The 19,258-nt window shown below is 40.5% G+C and overlaps 1 protein-coding gene across 27 annotated transcripts in view; it reads right to left on the reverse strand.

Moving 5' to 3' along the window:
• The window catches only part of LOC121453642 (dystrobrevin alpha), a 361,338-nt gene that overhangs the window by 247,275 nt on the left and 94,805 nt on the right, over window positions 1-19,258 (reverse strand). For 25 of the 27 annotated variants that reach the window (XM_041660549.1, XM_041660544.1, XM_041660556.1 and 22 more), the window contains exon 1: window positions 14,904-15,106. The exons of 1 other annotated variant lie outside the window; for it this stretch is intronic. The gene's annotated coding sequence lies outside the window, so the exon portion shown is untranslated. Of the gene's footprint in view, window positions 1-14,903; window positions 15,107-15,271; window positions 15,382-19,258 lie in introns of those variants that run through there. One more of the 27 variants, XM_041660546.1, reaches the window with a different exon arrangement.

Below are 19,258 nucleotides of genomic sequence, written 5' to 3' on the forward strand. Positions count from 1 at the left end.
AAGACGGCCTTGGACAATTGTCTCTGTTCTTGTGTGGTCACTGTTTTTGGCAGATAATTTTTTACTGTTCCTGATTATACAAAATTTCAATTCCAGTTTCAAACTGGAATATTTGTTAAAAGCTTGGGCAATATTTGTATTTATATAAAATGTTTTTGTATATGACAATATCTGTGTACCTTGGAAATATACAATGAAAAATTAAGAAAATTAAAAGCAATAAGATTAACTTTGTGTAGAGTGATGCTAATTAAACAAATAGTTATTATCTTCTTGGTGAGTTGAGCCCTGAGCCATTATCTCTGAGTTAGAAATCACACACAAATAGAGAAGGGAGTGTCATGAAATAGACAATAAAAGTCACTTCACTCGGGTCTTGCTTGAAATAAAATTTGAAGGTAATAATTATAAGAGGCACCAATGTTTTGGTTACTAACAATTTGGCATTGAATTTATCTCCTTGGTTTAGTTCAACTTAGCAACTGCAAATAGAATTGAGGGAGTTAAAACGAGAGCTGAACTTCGTGTATTATATACACAATGGCGAAAGTGTACACACTAATTGTGAGAGATAAGCCTCTTTCAGGTACAAAGCAGACTAGCAGCTCTCTAAGTTTGAGAACTGCCTGAGCTACAGATAGTTTCAGGACAGCAAATAAGGGAACCACTGGAACAGAAAGCTGGTGAAAATGGAATTGAATGAGGAGGCCATGTTCCAGGTTCGTCAAGCAGCTTCAACCACATGGTTCTGACTTTAGTGTCAAGGATAGAAGAAAGGGTTATGGAATCTTCTTCCACAACTAAAGAAATATGCTGAGACCCAGTATGCAATAGTGATGTCCCTGCATGTAGGCCTAGAGGGGCCATTGCATGAAGCTGTGACTATGAAGTCTGAATTGCCTTGGAGACCCCAAAATGTTAGAGATGCCAGAACTGTGGGGATACCTGCCAAGGAAAGCTGCTAACAGGAAGTGGAAACAATCCAGGAGAAAGAAGTATGTTGGCGGGGCAGTGGTGGCACATGCTTTTAATCCCAGCACTCTGGAGGCAGAGGCAGGAGAATCTCTGTGAGTTCAAGGCCAACCTGGTCTACAAGAGGTAGTTCCAGGACAGGCTCCATAGCTACAGAGAAACAAAACTTGTCTCGAAAAACCAAAAAATAAAAAAAAAATTATGTTGTAGTCAGCAAAGATGAAAGGGATTGGAGAGCTGAAGGGCACTTTGACATCAGACATGGAGTTGCAGCATTTGAAGGTTGCCCTGCTGGTTTTAGGTCTTGCTTTGGCCCAGTGTTTCCTCACAGTGCTCCCTTTCCTCCCATTTGGAGTGGTAATACAATTCTTGTGCCATTATATGTTGGAAGTATGTGATCTACTTTTTTATTTTGACCTTATAAGGGATTACAGTTAAGAGATTGTCATGTGTCTCAGAAGAGACTTTGGATTTTAGACTTTTACAGGGTTGAGACTGTTATAGACTATGGGGACTTCTAAAATTGGACTTAATGCATTTCTTAATTGTGCTATGGCTACAAGCCTTTGGGGGCCAGGGAGTGGAACATGGTGATTTGAAACAAAATGGCCCCCATAGGCTCATAGGGAGTGGCACCTTTAGGAGGTGTGACCTTGTTGGAGTAGGTGTGGCCTTGATGGAGCAGGTGTAACCTTGTTGGAGTAGGTGTGGCCTTGATGGAGATAGAATGCCATTGGGAGTGGACTTTGAGGTCTCAGATTCTCAAGCCATGTCTAGTGTGGCGATCTCTTCCAGCTGCCTTTGGATCCAGATGTAGAACTCTCAGCTCTTTCTCCAGCACTATGTCTTCCTGTGTGTCACCATGCTTCCTGAAGATAATGGGCTAAACCTCTGAAACTGTAAGGCATCCCCAATTAAATGTTTTCCTTTATAAGAGTTGCATGGTCACGGTGTTTCCTAAGATAGCTGCCTATCTCTCTGTAGGCTTGGCCGCATGCACCCGCCTCCAAATCACCTAAGCCAATAGAGTAGCTTAACTGTGTAAAATATGAATGGCTCAGCACAGTCCTACTTTAAAAAGATTTAAAATTAGTACTAGCTTTATCAGAACAGTGCACTGTTAGGGAAGCTTCCCCAGGGGTTGGGTAGGACTTCTGGGATTTCCTTTATTGATGCTACAGCCACTTAAAATTCAAATCAGCATGATCTGTGGTCACAGCTGCCTCAGCTCTAGCCTGGCTACAATCTTCTCTCTTGGATTCCATCCCTATTAGGGCCGTCTGGAAGAGAACGCTCTCCTTGATTATCTGAATTATGCTCCTTGTTTTGTCTTTGGATTGATCTCTATGTTTTGATGTTCTGAATTACTAATTCTGGATAAGATACAGAGAAAGAAAGGATGAAAACATCAAAGAAAACATAGGACTTTGTGAAATACTGCCACAAAATGCCATGGTCCTGAGAGAAAAGTGTTCCCCTCAGAACAATGCCCCTGTGTTACAGGAGCTGATTATAGTCAGGAACATTTCACCTGTCTCTCTTGGTGAGTGTTCTTAGCCCATGAAAGGCTCAAACTAGGAGAAAACAATTATGGGACCTATTCTTATAGAATATATACTTCTGAAAATGGGCTGGAGAATATTCAGCTATACAAAACAAATTTCTCAGCAATCAAAATTACAAAAACTATGAGAGCTTTCCTTTGCAGCCAACTTCATATTTTATCCACCTAGACTTTATACATTAACATAAATTTTAATACTTATGAGAAATGCATTGCAGTATATTCTTTTATCACCCTGTCCCATTCTTGATTTCTTTAAAGCTCTTGTTCAGAACAATCAAATCACGCAATTTTGTTTTGTGCAATATTTGTTTCAAATTACATCTGCTACATACCCCATATGATTTTTCAGTCCAAGGGGATTTGTAATCAATGTTAATTATAAGAGCACCAACAATGGACTGGGAATGAGGAGCTTATGGAGAAGATGTGTGCCATCTTTGAAATTTGGAGAAAATGCTTTTATAAGCAGATGAGACAGGATGTCACATGAAGTGAAGGGAAGGCGCACGGGTAGCCAGAGGACTTCTATATACAGTTCGGACTCCAGCCTCCGCCCAGGAGCAGAAAAATTGATTGTGGATGTTTTTCTCTTGCATTGCTTTTCAGGGAAGTATCTGGGTTTCAGAGGTACTCTGAGAACAAACCCTTTGGGACAGGGTAAAAGGCTGCCCGTGATAACTACATATTCAGCTCTTCAAATTCATTGCCCTTCCCTCTAGCCTCACATGTCACCCTATAGGAACACCACCATGAAGTTCCCTAACTTTGCACACATGAGAACCTCTACCATGAACGTTCTTGCCATCTTCCCTTACGTAGGGAACACTCATTCATGTATTGGTATCCAACACCAGCACTACCTTCTTCAGGGCATCTTCTCTGGGAACTATATCCCTCTTGCCCTCATGTCCTCTAACCCTCAGCTCCACGTGTCGGGGTCACTTTGCTAGACAGTGCCTTCCTCCAGAGCAATCCATGAATTATGATTGAAACACAAGCTAACTCAGAGTTTTAGTAAAGCCATACTCCAGCACTCGGATGATCAATCATGTGATCGTGGCATGCTGCCAATTGTTCTTCTGTTGCTGGGAGATAACAAAAGAACACCGAGAACTACACGTAATTATATTTTGAAAATGTGTGCTTTCTTATGAGCTGGGAGATACGGTCAGAGTTATAACAACAACGTGAAGATGTTATCTCAATGTACATCAATCCCTAATAGATTTCCAAAGAACTGGTTTTTTAAAAAAAAAAGACAGTTCCACAGTGTCCCAAACTTATGATTGAAAATGTTTACAATCTTGCAATAGAACTTCAGAATTTCAAAAGTGATCCTTTTATAAAAATGCATGCTTTCTTTACTTTCTTATGTCACTACATTACATAGAGAAACAGGTTTTTGTTTAAATAAACCACACACAATAGTGGGACAACTCACTCATTTATGAATGAATGATTTTGAACCATCACCAGAATTTACCCACACAATAAATCTTGTTCATCTATGAATAATTTAATTCTTCTCCACTGAAGCCTTGGGAAGAAATGCTGCTATATACTGAACCCACTCAAAGTATAGAAATGGTCCAGTCAAGGCCAATTCTGTCTGTTGCTGCTGCTGTTTGCTTTGAGCAGAGTTTATTTAATGTGTATATTCTTGGACTTGCAAAAGCATTTGTGTGTGTGTGTGTGTGTGTGTGCGTGTGTGTGTGTGTGTGGTGTGCATGCATGAGCAGCTTTGATCACCTATGTAGGAAATGCGTTGGCTTCTCTTTTAGCAAACGCATATCTAGCTAAGGCAGGCAGCAGCATCTGGATTTTCTTCATCCCTTGTCCGATTACCAGTAATGGTTTGGTAGAAAGCCTGAGGCAGTTGTCCCCAAATGCTGCACCACTGACCGGTGAGGGCATTTGAAGAAAAGTTTTATTTTAATTTATTCTTATATCATCGCATTAGAAAATACAACTTATATATAAAAATTCGTATGCTGTACCATTAAGGTCTGCATATTTAGTGTTTAAAACAGGATGAAAAATGTAACTACATGCACACAAGTGTGTTTGATTATTATTACTAAGTCTCCCAGGACCACTCCCAAAGACCCATGCTTAATTCAAAATATTTTATTACATTAGTTAATTAGTTAATTTGTGCATATGTGTGTGTGTGTGTGTGTGTGTGTGTGTGTGCATACCTCAGTACACATGTGATAGTGTAAGAGCAGCCTTTATGGGACATGCTTTCCTTCTATTATATGGTTCCTAGGAATTGAACTGAAGTCAACTGCAGGTGCCTTTACTCACTGAGCCATGTCAGATGCTCAGCTTACATATTTTTAAAAATTTGCAAAAGCAAAGGAATACCAACAAAATCTACATTCTATGATTTAATTTCTTCTTGTTTCCTGAGTGCTATAGATATAAAATTTCTTTAGTTTTTCTTGTTGCCACAGTATATCAATCTTCAGTTAACCTCCCTACATTTTTTTTTGTACTTAAGTTCAGTAACTACATGTGAATGACCTTCACGAAATTCTGCCTACAGTGAGTAATGCTAGTGGTAATTCTCAGAAAACACACTGTGAGAGAATGAGTTATTGCCTAAGACCAAAGCAAGCTTTTCTGCAAGCTGTATTGTGTCTTCAAGGCCACTAGGGTATCATTTAGAAATTGAAGTGATAATTTACCCCTATGCAATGAAAAATATAGTATAACTTGCACACCAGGACTCTCTGCCTCATTATGTTAAATGCTTACTCCATGTCATTTTTGAGGAGAGACTGTAAATCTAAGCAACTGAGATTGATTTATGTTCCAGTGATTGGCAAATGGTGATACAGGATATTTTACAACCTTCTAAGTGTTTTAGCTGCTAGGAAGTCTCAAACTGTAGATTACAACCGGCTTCCTAAGTTTGTAAATAGGAGGAAATGCAACTGTGTGGTTCCTTTAAGAAGCTCTTAAAACTGATTGAGAGGAACTCACAGCACTCAAAAGAAACATGCAGATTCTCCTGCAATGAATGTTTAGAAGTGTTGATGACTTCATTATGCTTTCTGAATTTTACTATAACCCCAAGGTAAAATATAAACAAAACTTAGTCACAAGAAAATATGTGTGATAAGAATTTATTCCACCAGACTGAGGAGATAGTTCAGTAGAAAATATGCTATTGTAGGAGCATGAGGACTTGAGTTGAAATCCCTGTAACCTCACATAAATGCCTATCACAGCACTGGGGAGACAGAATTTGGGTGGCCCTTGGGCACTCACCCACAAGCTAGTGTAGCCTACCAGTGGAGTTCCCATCAGTGAGAGAATTGTCCTAAAATAAATGAGTAAATAAATGAATAACGTGGGGGTGGTAACTGGGAAAGGATGCTTGGCCTATGTCCACTACATGAATATGTACACATATGCACCCCCATGCATGTGCACTTGTACACAATCATTTATCTGCACATACAAGAACACAGATATACATAAACTTATGCTTCCCATAATTATGACCAAATGATTCCTCTTTCTACGATGTAAAATGACAATATATCTCCAAAATGATTTAAAACTATTTATTTCTCTCCTAGTTAGAGTGGGGTGAGGGTCGAAAGTCGCTGATGGATGAAAAGCAGAATAATCTTATCAGGATGGACATGTGACAAAGAACATCCATGCCCTGTCGCACCTGCCTGCCTAGATGCCTACACAAGATCCATGTATCTAGGATGCTCTTTGGATAGAGCTACTTTCTGGAAGCATTCACCTCACAGAGTAAATGATTGCTTTACACCGTCGGTGCACTTCACCACAATACACGTTGTGTTAAGGAAAGTGAGTGTTTTTCGCTTTGTTTATTTATTGCCCTTCTCCAGTCACAGGAAAATTCCCTCAGCTGCTTACTTTAGTAAAGAATTTTATTAAACTCAACAATTTCTTTTTAAACCTTTAATATTTCTGATTTTGAAGAAGTGAGGGGTAAAAATCAATAAACAGATGTTGAAGTTGAAGAAGGCTATTCTCTTCATAAGGTCTTAATTTAGAAACAAAAACTAAGTTAATGGATTAATAATGTATAGCCATATTGTAAAATGTGTAACAATTTTAGAATTTTGAACAAGATAGGTCAAAAAAGCAAATCATGTTTGATATCTGAGTGATTTTCTTATTTGTAGTATATCACAAGTAATATATCCAAATAACATTAAATATTAATGGATGGTGTGTCAACTTAAAAACAATGTCTTTTATCATGAGAATGAAAATGAATTAGCAAATAGCGAAGATATTTACAAAAGTCCTTTAAAAATCCTTAGCTTTATGTTCTAAAAGTATTATATGACATATAATACTAAATTATAAATTATTTATAAAGGATATTTATTTTATTTCTAATTTGTGTATATATGTGAGCGTGTGTGTGTGTGTGTGTGTGTGTATTGTGTGTATATATAGTTTGTATGAGTTCACAGAGTCATCGACCTGGAGTTATAAGAAGTTATGAACTCCTGAATGTGATTTCTGGGGATGGAGCCTGTGTCTTATGCTCTTGCCAACTAAGCCATCTTTCTCTCTCCACTAAAAATTCTTAATACAATGAAACAGGTGTCCTTGAAGTAGAATTTACCAAATTATATTTGATGGTGTGAGACATTCTTTCTGTGTGTCTCTTTCTCTATTCTCTTAAACTCCATGTTAGAAAATACTGCACATAAGTGGGTTGAATCTGTGCAAATAGAACATTCATGAAGCTTTATTGTTAGTGTTGGCCAGAATCTCTAAGAAAGACATAAAATCTATAGCAATTTGCTTGATTGGGAATCCTCAAACACCCCATGAAGCATTTCCTAGAATTACTGCCACCAAAGACATAAACTCAGTTTTCTGACTTATATTGCAATTCCAAGGACCTCAACAAACTGTCTCAAAATGTAAAAGCCTTTAAATGCGCCATTGCTCTTAGAGTTCCTGGATTTTATGAGTGGTCACAGGTGAATGCTAAGCACATGCAGAGCTTGAGTAATGCAAGCGCTACTCAAGACCATGCATTTTTAAAGTACAGCGTGTTACTGTCCTCTGCCTCTACGCCTAGTCCTTCTACCATGCTTACAAAGTAGAGGTGGGGATTAAATACGCATTCAGTTATGTTCTATCAATGTCTTTATATGAATTTGTAGAGAGGGGAAGGTAGACATGTCATAATCGTTCTCATATTCTGTAAGATTTACTTAATAGAAGTTTTTTTTTTTTAATTCCCCCAAATTATTTATGGCCTAATGATTGGTAGGAGGATGCCTAAAATCCTAGCTTTGCAAGAGCATTGCAAAAGTGGCAAGTATTCCGAGAGCTAAAATACATGAGTGGAAATGAGTCAGAAGATGTCAACAGGACAAAAGACGCCAGCATCACATCACAGGTGGCATGCTTGCACATTTCCCAGGGTAGACCTACTCGCATATGTAAAACTTTGTCTAGTCTCTGGAGAATTAGGGATGCCTAATCACCTTTGAGTTTGGAAATTTGCTGGAAGTTCCATAGATTTTTCAGACATGTTGGTAGAGTTCTGTTCCCTATCCTGCAGAGGATAGATGCGGCTATATGGTGTACCTTGACCAAGGAAGTGTGAGCATAGGAAGAAATGAAGGCTGGCTTCAGCCAACATACGACTCACATGAGAGAAATCCTAGCTTTCTAGATCACAGTGAGATTGGAACTTATTTTCTCAGGAAACCCACGCTTCATAATCTGTGTACACCTTATTAAACATATATAATATAAAAACCAGGAAACAACCTTCCTCAAAACACAGTAATACCACTTTTGGGTATATATCCAAAGGATGCTCACTCATGTCACAAGGACATGTGCTTGACTATGTTCACAGCAGCATTGTTTCTTATAGCCAGAACCTGGAAACAACCTAAATGCCCCTCGACCAAAGATTGGATAAGGAAAATGTGGTACATTTACACAATGGAATACTACACAGCAGAAAAAATAATGACATCTTGAATTTTGCAGGAAAATCGATGGAGCTAGAAAACATCATTTTGAGTGAGGTAACCCAGACACAGAAAGACAATTATCACATGTACTCACTCATAGGTGGTTTTTAAACATAAAGCAAAGAAAAGTCTTAAAAGATAATCATTATATTTACTTGAGGTTTTAACAGACAACAGTTCTGTGCACTAGCATGTTTTCATAAAGGTGTAGTAAGGAACAATCTGAGATTCAGAAGTTCATTTACATTAGAAGATCAACTTCATTCAAAAAATTATTCTATACCTTTCCCCAAATCAGTGAGGTATCTGTATTCCTGAATTGTGATCATTTTGGTGAATTTGTTTTTTCAGGGTCCACAAATTTGTGAACTGCAAATTCATTTAGGAATGAGCAGAAAAAAAAGTTAATAGGATTTAAAAGGGGACTAATAAAAATAAATCTATTGTTCTTTGAAAAAACATGTACATATTCACAAATCTTTCATAATCTGGGTGAGTGAGTCATTTTTACATTGTATTTATTTTGCAAAACTGCAAAGTTCAGCTTTACTTATGCAAACAAATTTCTGTTTGATATTAATAGTATGCGAGAAAATTGAGCATTTTCAGGCTCTTGATGCTAATATCTAATAAAAATATCTTCCAGACATGGTATTCTTTAACTTGTCTTTTGTTTTATTTTGAGACATGGTCTCATTATGTAGCTCAGGCTATCTTGGGGCCCACTCTATGGGTCAAATTGATCTTGAACTCATTATGATCCTGCTGCAGTCTCCTGGATGCTGGGATTGCAAGTGTGACCATCATGTCCAGAAGTGGTCATTTTTACAAGTCAAAATAAGACCAAGTATCCTAAGACTTGACTTGTTGTGAGAGAAATACTTATTTCTGAGAATAGAAAAATGAGTTTTATTAAACAGTGTGAGGTCAACTCAAGTGAAGAATATAAATGACAGAACATTTAAAGAGATACGATGTCTTCCAGGGGAAGACAGCAACTAAACCCCATTGCCTAGAACAGGTAAAGGAAGGGCGGGAGCTTGACCTTGTTCCCATCCCTTAGAAGCTGACATCTGATTCCTGCTGGATAGGAGTCGTCATTTCTTCTGTAGATGAAATATGAAGGACACCATGGGAGATTCATATTTTCTTATGGAAATTCTAGGACTCACATTGGAAATGCTGGATTTAAAGATTTAACTAGAGTCAGATGTTTGTTTAAAGATAAGCTTGGTCCTACCTATATTGAGACTCTTCTCTTCATGGGAGAAGGAGAGCACTATGTGAAAATAATATGAGGCAGACTTTTTCATTTCCTCAAATTCAAGATAGGGCATAACAAGGGTGTACAATAAGAGTATGAGAAACTTTCAAACAGTCTCAAGAGTCAAAATTGATTAAACAGCTTTACCAAAACTCAACTTCCTTTGGTCCCCACTATTAATACTCAATTCTTTTTTAGTTGAAGAGACTTCCTCTACTTAGCATTTGCTGATAATAACGTGACATCAACACTGCGCTCTAAGGCCTTCAATTTTAAGGCAAAAAATTCAACCAGTTTTACAATTTAAGGTGATGAACCCACAGCAATAAGCTATCAAGTACTTTCCTTCTCATGCTACACTGGTCTGGAAAGGCCGTTTTCTTACAGTTGACATTCACACAGTGTGCAAGGGGATTTATTTTAATTTAGTTTCTTACTGATATTTTTCATGGTGTGCTATTGAGTGTTCCTGATGAGGTGTGTGTGTGTACATGTGTCTGTGTGTTCGTGTGTGTGCATGTGTGTGTTCATGTATGTGTGCATGCGTGTTCATGTGTGTTCATGTGTGTGTTCATGTGTATATAGAGGACAGAAGCCAATCTATGATGTCATTTCACAGGCATCATATGCCCTCCCTTCCTCCCTCCCTCCCTCCCTCCCTCCCTCCCTCCCTCCCTTTTTCTTGTTTGTTTTGACAAGGACACTCACTGGCCTGAAAACTCTCCACATAGGTCAGGTTGACTTGCCATCAAGCCCCAAGGCTTTGCTTGTCTCTCTGGCTTTCCAGAACTGGAGCTCCACATACATGCCTCTCCACTGGACTTTCTATCCCTGGGTTGTGGGAATAAGATAATGTAAGCCAACTGAGCCACCTCCAGAGCTGAAAACAAGCGGTTGGACCTGCTACTTCAGCGCACTGTGCCCGGCCTTTGCCCACCTCTCCACGTGCAGCTGGCGGCAGCCGACTCACTCCGCTTTGCTGCTAACACGATTTCTTATCAGTCGACCTCATTTGACAGCAACATGAACATCAGTCCCATTTCTCCAGAAGAACAGCGCCCACCAGATAAGCAAATCTTTCCTGATTCTACTTGGCATTTAGTATCATTAGTGATCACTATGTTGAGATCAAAATATATACAATGGGTAAGAGTAAGCTAAATAAAGAAAGAAGATGATGCCCAGGAATAGCAGCCCTGGAAACAGACTATTATTCTTTTCTTAAACCTGGAGGGAGTGGGTTTTCCTTTTTATTCCTTTTTTTCTTTTCTTTTCTTTTCTTTCTTTCTTTCTTTCTTTCTTTCTTTTGGTGTGTGTGTGTGTGTGTTGGTTATTCGTAGTACAGAAATCAGTAAGGCACAGTCCATACTATTAGGGTCTTGGGAGCTGCTGGTACACTCTGAAGAAAAGGAAAACACATCGAGAGTGAGATCTTAGGTGAAAGTTGAAGGTACCAAGCATTCTGGGAAAAGAGAAATGACTCGATGGACTCTCACAGATGATCTCAGTGTGTGGCAGATCCCGGAGATGGCAGTTACATTTGAGTAGTGTTGGTGGTGACCACAAAAGGAGTGGAGAGACAGTAAAGGAGTGGTTGACACTTTGTGACAGGCCTTTCAGGACGTGCTGGAAATGGAGCACTCTTGCTCTGAAGGCTACTGGAGTTCTCCAATCACTAGCAGCTGTAGTTCTTAGGTAAAAGATGGATTTGTCCACTATGAGAGCAATACAGTGGGTGGTGGTGATGTGTCTTAGAGGCAGATGAATAACTAAGAATAAACAGCAACTGAGTAAGAATATGAAGATCCACAGCAGAGTCGCTGAGGAGGAATGCAGGGGGCAGAAAGGGTTAACTTATAATAATCTACAAAGATATGCTGGCACTGAATCCAGGCAGAGAGAAAGCTGGAAGAGCCAAAGTTTGTGAACAGCTGAAGTGACTGGAGTGGGTGGATTAGAGATTAAGAGATTATCTAGGAAAGTGACTAGGGATGAGTAAAAGGATTGCTGAGTATTCTAGACAGTGCCTATGGAGCTGGAGAACATGAGCCCTGCAGTCAGTAAGCATATGTAATTAAGAAGTCTTAAACGAATCAGAAGACAACTAAAAAGTAAAAGACAAATGAATAGCACAAACATCCTGACATTATCAATGGCAGCAGCAGACTGTGCAATGCATTGTCTAGGATGAAGATGTGTTTTAAGGAACGATGGCTATTCGCACAGCAGGGTGAACGGGCACCTCTTGTAATGATTCCAACATAGATAACTTGGACTCAGAGTTCAAGTCAAATAAGTAAAAATATCAAAAATACAAAACCAGGGTAGAGTCAATCACAAGGTGAGAATTTAGCAGACGAAAATTTAGAAAGCAGTGGGTCGGTGAGATGGCTCAGAGGATGAACTCCCTTGCCAAGCCTGGCAACCTGTGTTGGATTCCTGGAACCCACATAAAGATGGAAGGAGAAAGCAGACTCCACAAAAGTGCCATCTGACCTCCACACAGTGCCATGGGACCACCCCATCACACACATGCACACATAATAAAAATAATAGAAGTTTTTAAAGAATTAGAAACTGGAGAGGTAAATTAAACTTTACAGCATGAAGTTCTGCCCTTTGGCATATGACTGCACCAACAAACAAGACTGCAGAATGCAGTTCCTTCTGTGGCCTGATAGACTTCATCAAAACGTCAAAGTCTTTGGCCGAGTGTCCGCTGACATCTGGAATGCCTATATCTTCTACTGGGACAGAAGGAACCGAGAATGAACCTCTGCTCACACTGCCTGCAAGTGGGCTTCTGTCACAGAGGGAACTCAAGGCGCCAGGGGTACTTTGTCTAAGCATTTCCAGTCTGCCACCTGCTTCCCTCTCTGCAGGAAACCACCATCCTAATTAGGCCTTGGAAAACCCTTACAAGAGACCCCTCCCTTTTTTTAATCATCCATTCGTTTAATCTTTTCAAAATAGAAGTATCTCCAGCAACTTGAACTTTCAGGGAGCCTCCTAGCTTTGACTGCCAAATGCTGGGATTGTAAGTGGGTGCCACCACGCCAGGTTCAATGAGTAATTTTCAAAATACATTTTCAACTTACAGCAAAATCATCTGAGGTATTTAGAAAACAAGACATCACGAGCAAAGACGGGATGGGCAGCAGTAACAGAAACATAGCCAGTAACGCTCCAGCTATGACTAGCAGACACACATCAAAGGATAGCAACCTTCACTGTGCTCAAAGCAAGAAGTCCAAGCTTTCAACTCTGTCATGGAACTAGAAACTTTAGCAGTGGTTCAACAGTGAGAGCCACGAATTTGCATTTGTCAGTGTTTGTCAACACCGTCACTATTAGCCGCATTGCTAAAAATTCTGCCATGTGAGAATTTTGAGCTATAATTTTTTTCACTTTTTATACATTGAAAACTAAAAGCCAAAACTCAATATAGCAAACATTAAATGGTATAACTGAACCAGATGTATAAATGACAGGTTTGACTGCATGTGTCTGTGTGTGTCCTGAGTTCTTCTTCACGTTGTCCCAAATTACTGCCAGCTTCATTCTTAATGTCAGCAACTCAGGACACAGCCACCCACACAATGGTGTCCCTCGCCTGATCTGACTAGGAAGAATTTGCCTAGGTACTGTCTGCTCATCGGGAATGGAGAAATACTTGCCATTTGTGTAATCTAATGGGTTCTTTCTAAGTATCACTAAACCTTAGCTACAATTTAACAAACTGCCTGAACTCTTAGAAGGGTGGGTATTTCTGACAAAATGCACACATTGCCAGTCCACAGAGGATTACTTTAAAATGCATGGGTCAGTCCCTCCTTGCAGCTAGGTCTTGGGCCCTTAGCCTCATTATTCTCCTTTACGGAGTGGGAAGATAGGAGGTGGAACTGGACACAAGGGGCTGGACAGGCCAGTCCTGGGCTCTGCTAACTTCATTTTGTTTGTCCTTGCCTCTCTGCTCAGCAGTCATAAGTTCAACTCTGTCAACACAATGCCTACCTTTTGGTTCAGAAGAGCGACATACTGCATTACTTCTTATTATCAAAGTTGTGTGAAGGAGCCACATTAATCCACTCAGTGTTTGCATCTACTTTAGCCAACTTCATTCAGTCTGGTCTATCTGGCCGAGCAAAACGAGGCCAGTTCCACTGTTCAACCCCTCATTCTGTCAGGAGAGCATCAGCACACTCATTTTCCCCATATAAAGGAGAGTATCCAATTCACACAATGCACGCTAGGACTATTATGGACAATATTTATTCAGAAGGAATGCTGTGTGAGTCTGGAAAAGCTGTCGCTAAGAAGAGAGGGAGAGGTCACTTTGACCAAACACGAAACAAAACCTATACATGGGCAAAGAGCAAGGAAATGAAGTTTTCCCTTCTCCTTGCGTCGAAACACTCGAGCAGCTAAAACACAACACGACAATGACCGATTTAACCACTTTTTCCCTCCCTCCTTCCCTCCCCTCTGGAGTTCTTCATAATCTGAACATCTCCACTCACTTAGCAGATACCAGCTTGTTTGGAGGAGAGGAGTTGCTTAGAATTAATGAGGTAATGCCCCAAACAACTGCTATTAATACACTGTTTTCTTTGATAGAGGCTGTCTGCTTTTTCTCTGCCACTCCTTTAAAGATGAGGTATTTTCTGATGGTCTTAGAGCACCATGAAAAGAATCACTAGTTAGAACACCCCCTCCCATTTATTTGTCTTTGAAATATTTTGTGTTCACTGTCTGCATTTGAAAAGAGAGCCATGCCAGGGAAGCTGCGTTCCATCTCACCTAACTCGGAACTCCATGAGCCACGGGTACTTAAGGGTTAACGGGAAAGAGCAAGGCTACAGGCTTCACTGAAGTTACAACTCTGAAATGCAAACTTGAAAGCACCAGTGCACAAATACTGGGTTTGCTTCGCCCACTTGCAACACTCAAGGCCACCTGCTTCCAGAAAGGAGAGCAGTCTCATCAAGACACAACGAAATCTCCGCGATCTTTCATTCATACCAAGCACAAAGCAAAAGTCAATATTCACCTTCCCAGAGATGCACCTCCAAGTCCCGGGGGTGTTCTCACTTACCCTGGTCAGCCACAGCATCCGCTCTTCAACCCTTTTAGAGCCAGTTCACCTAGAGAACACCGTGATTGCTAGCACGCTCATGGGAAGAACAGATTTTTAGCCAAATTGCAATTATCCCTGAGACCATAACCAACTCTGAAACCCTAGGGAGAGACAGAAGTTTAAAAACCCGGCTTCCAGATTCTGGCATCCAGTGTGTCTATCTTTAACTTGCAAACGATTTGGTTTCACATTCCACTGAAGTCCCACTGGCAGATGCCTTTGGTAAACTCACCAATGGCAGGCTTTCAAAGGTCTCCCTCAGCCCCTCCCTCCCACGAAGCTTCCGCCCATTTCTTCTAAAGCTGATTTACTCAGCTGTCCTTTACCTGTGTCCTCGTGGGGAAAAGGAACTGCTTTCATTGAAGGCGATTCCACAAGCCTTTGCAAGCTGAAGATCAGCTGAGGACTCGCTGGCTTCCCTTGCCATCACCCCCGCCCTCCTCACGGACAGAAACAAACTGACTTCCAAACTTGGCTGCCTGAAAAAGAATGTCCTCTGATTGGCATTCCTGGAGGCAGAGAGCCAGGCAGCCAGAGCTTGGCAAATGGCTTCCTAGGGATACAGAAGACAAACAAGGAACTTGCCTGGATTCTTATTTCAGTGTGAGGAAAATCCAACCACTATGTTGAGACATTAAAAATATTTCTGGTTGAGGCGCAACGTTTATGGTTCTTTTCTATCTGTTTATCATTTTACCCAGAATGACTAGGGCTACAGTAAAACAGGAAGATAGCAGAACTATGATCAAACATTAAATAAACCTTGTTTGGGATTCACTAGAGAAAGAAAAGAGCCACAAATGCCACTTCACAGTGTCCCGAGGACTCCTGGTCAACGGGTGGATGTCCTGAGAAATAAAATAAATGCTTACGGAAATCGTGGGGGACTGACTTTTGTCCTCTCCTCTGAGCAGCAGGAGGAAAACATGAAAGAAACAATTCTTTTTCCCAGACGTTTCCTTTTTTCAGGGCTGTCTGATAAAAATTTAGCACAGGCTGGGAAAGAAACTGGTGTGTGTGTGTGTATAAGGGAGAGAAAGAGTTGTGTGCATTTATGAGTGCATGTTTGTGTGTGCATTTGTGAGTGTGTGTGTGTGTATGCGTTTGCGAGTGTGTGTGTGTGTGTGTGTGTGTGAAGGTAAACTAAGTGTCCGATTTTGCTTTTTAGTGCTATGATAAACAAATGAAGAATAAAAATGAAATTTATGCCCTGGCAATGCTGAAGCACGCATGGGCAGCCTGTACATGGTGGTTCTGCTGAACTTGTCCATATTGTGTTTCATGGTCTAGGTTGATGAGGGTGGCTGACTAACAGGGCACCAGATATCATTATAGTTGGTTGTGAACCACCATGTGGTTGCTGGGAATTGAACTCAAAATCTTTGGAAGAGCAGGCAGTGCTCTTGACAGCTGAGCCATATCTCCAGCCCAAACTATGACCCAAAGCAGTCTGGTAAGGAAAGGGTTGGTTTGGCTTACATGGCCTGATCAGAGTCTGTTTTTGGGGAAAGTCAAGGCAGGAACTCAAGTAGAATCCTGGATGCAGAGGCCATGGAGGAGTGCTGCTTACTGCTTTGCTCCCCACGACTTGCTCTGCCTACTTTCTTATTCAGAGCTAACTGTGCTGGGGTGGCTCTGTTCACATCAAATCTTTTGTTTTTATTTTTGTTTTTTGAGGCAGGGTTTCTCTGTGTAGCCTTGTTTGTCCTGGAACTCACTCCGTAGACCAGGCTGGCCTTGAACTCACAGAGTTTGATTAAATTTTAGGCTATAGTAAATAAAGCTGTGTGCTTGGATTAAAGGTGTGCACCACCACCCAGCCACATCAATTCTTAATAAAATGCCCCACAGATTTGCCTATAAGCCAAGCTGATGGTGAAAATCTCCCAATTAACATTTCTTCTTTCATGATGATGAGCAATTTGTTAAGTTGATAAAACAAACAAAGCAACGAATCAGTCTACTGGGTGAACAGAAAAGCTTTGGAGAAGATCCACTCGTCAAACAGAGTCTGACAAGGATTGGGAATGAGCAAGTGTCCTTTACAGCACAATAACCTGGGCTTAGCATTCATTTGTCAGTACCTAGAATCCAACTGTCTATCACTGAAAACGTGCTTCTCTATGTTCAGAGTAGTGTATGTACTGCATGTAACATGACACGCCACCCAGCCTCTTCAAAAGCCTGGTGAAAGCAAGATAGCTTCGGTGGTTGGATGTACCACAGGATGAAACACTGCCAACTCTCGGCAACTGTCAGCTGGCTGGGTTCGTGGCGGTGGTGTGGCTGCAGCTGCTCCCTGGGACCCACAGAGACATCTCAAAACATATTCACTGGCAAATGCTTGATCCCAGCGGACAACTTTCTAACGTCATTGGCTTTAAATCTTGTTGTTATTTTGTTTTCTTCTTCCACATCTAGAGCAAAGTTACTGTAAGAAATCATGAGGGAAGACCCGCTTGACTACTTACTACACTCATATTTTGATGTCCCTATGTTGGTGGCCTGCCAAGGGTTTGTTCTTTTAGCTAACTCCATTCCTAGATGTCTGGACAGCAATCTTTACAGGAGGAAAAGGAGAAGAAAACATACGTTACTCTTTAGCCTCAACGTTAACTACGGAAAATACAGGCAAAACAGGAGCATCTCCAATTTTCCATCTAGCTTCCATTGTTGAAAATGTACACCCTCACACAGCAGGTTGTGGTTTGAGGAACCATCCCTTGCATGTCTATGGTGTACTAACATTTATAAAATTCATAAACTAGTTCACACATAAATAGAAGGATATAACTTTCTGGCACAAGGAGCAGCCATCACTGCAACAGACTTTCTTCTTTCACACAGTACACCATGAGATAAGGAGAGTGTGTGGGGTTTGTACAGCCTTGGCTCACAGACAGTGCAATGCTCTGCCTACTGTATCTTTAGCTGCACACTATTGCAAAACTGATGTTGAGGAAATACCTGTTTAAACTGAAACACTGTCTGTGGGGCTTGTGAGAAAATAGAGATTAGTTGGTTCTCCTTTTTGACAAAATTATTTGTATTATTCTTTAATTTTTTTATAAAAGATACTTTTTATTTATTTTAATTTTATGTGTATTAGTGTTTTTCTACATGTATGTGGGTATAGTATTGCATGTCTGGTGTCTTCAGAGACCAGAATTTATTGGGTCCCCTGGACCTGGAGTTACAGATGGTTATAATCTGTCATACGATTGCTGGCAACTGAATCTGGGTCTTCTGTAGGAGTAGTGATTGCTCCTGGTCTCTGAGCAACTCTTCAGCTTGTACATTTTTAAAAATAATTCTAGGATGAGCATCCCTCTTCTTGATCATTGAACTGAGATTGTATGAAGTGTATATTGCTTTATGCACCATGTAACACCTTGCATAAGCCCCCCCCCAATAATTCTATAAGTGTGTGCATGTGAATTACTTCAAATACTAGCTAGACATGTTTGTTAAGGTTCCTCGTGCTGGTCTTGTGGATGCGAGACTAACTGAGAGAAAAGGGGGTGTTGTTTCTAATTGAATTGCTGCTGGCTTTTATTTGGAGCTTAATATTCTGTAGTCAGTTGAATTACGACAAAACGAGTGAGTTAAAGTTTCTAACATTATCCAGACTTACAGTTTGTTCTCCACACATCCTAGAAGTCCCAGACACAATCATCAGAGTCTTAATTCAGCCCCAAGGTTAAGTGAACACAATGAAATGATTTTTATTTTCTTCCATGAAGGCAATTGGTAAGATTTATAATGGCTGGAACTGAGTCTTTATCATGAGCAAATGTCATTCTGCTCTTTTGTAAACACTAACAGGAGACTGGGAATTGATCAGAAAAATAGCTTCCAGGGCTCACTTCCAAAGAACACTGGGCGCATAACTGACAAATCAGATACTCTGGACTAATCATGAGCAAGCAGTTAATCTTTGCTCCAGTCCCAATAATAGAATGAACCGGTAGAGTTTTGAGAGGGAAGTACCACTCATGGTTCCCTTATAGTGAGGATGGTGGTTCAAGCTCAGGTCTGCACTGATCTGTGATGTATCTCTAAACCTGGGTCACTCAAAAGCAAATGGACATGGCCAAGTTTTTTCTTCCTTGCTGCCTTAAGTTATAAACGGAGGTGGTATTTAGAGGCAATAACTTTGTGGTTGATTTCTTTTTGAGACCGGTTCTTTGGATGTAGCCTGGCTGGCCTAGGACCTGCTGTGTTGACCAGATAGGCATTAAATTCATAGAGATCTGCCTGCTTCTTTCTCACAAGTGCCACCACACCTGGCTGCAGTTGTTTTAAAGTTATTT

Source organism: Microtus oregoni, unplaced genomic scaffold (assembly GCF_018167655.1).
Source record: "Microtus oregoni isolate MIOR12 unplaced genomic scaffold, Mior012 000011F_ref0000422, whole genome shotgun sequence".
NCBI lineage: Eukaryota > Metazoa > Chordata > Mammalia > Rodentia > Cricetidae > Microtus > Microtus oregoni.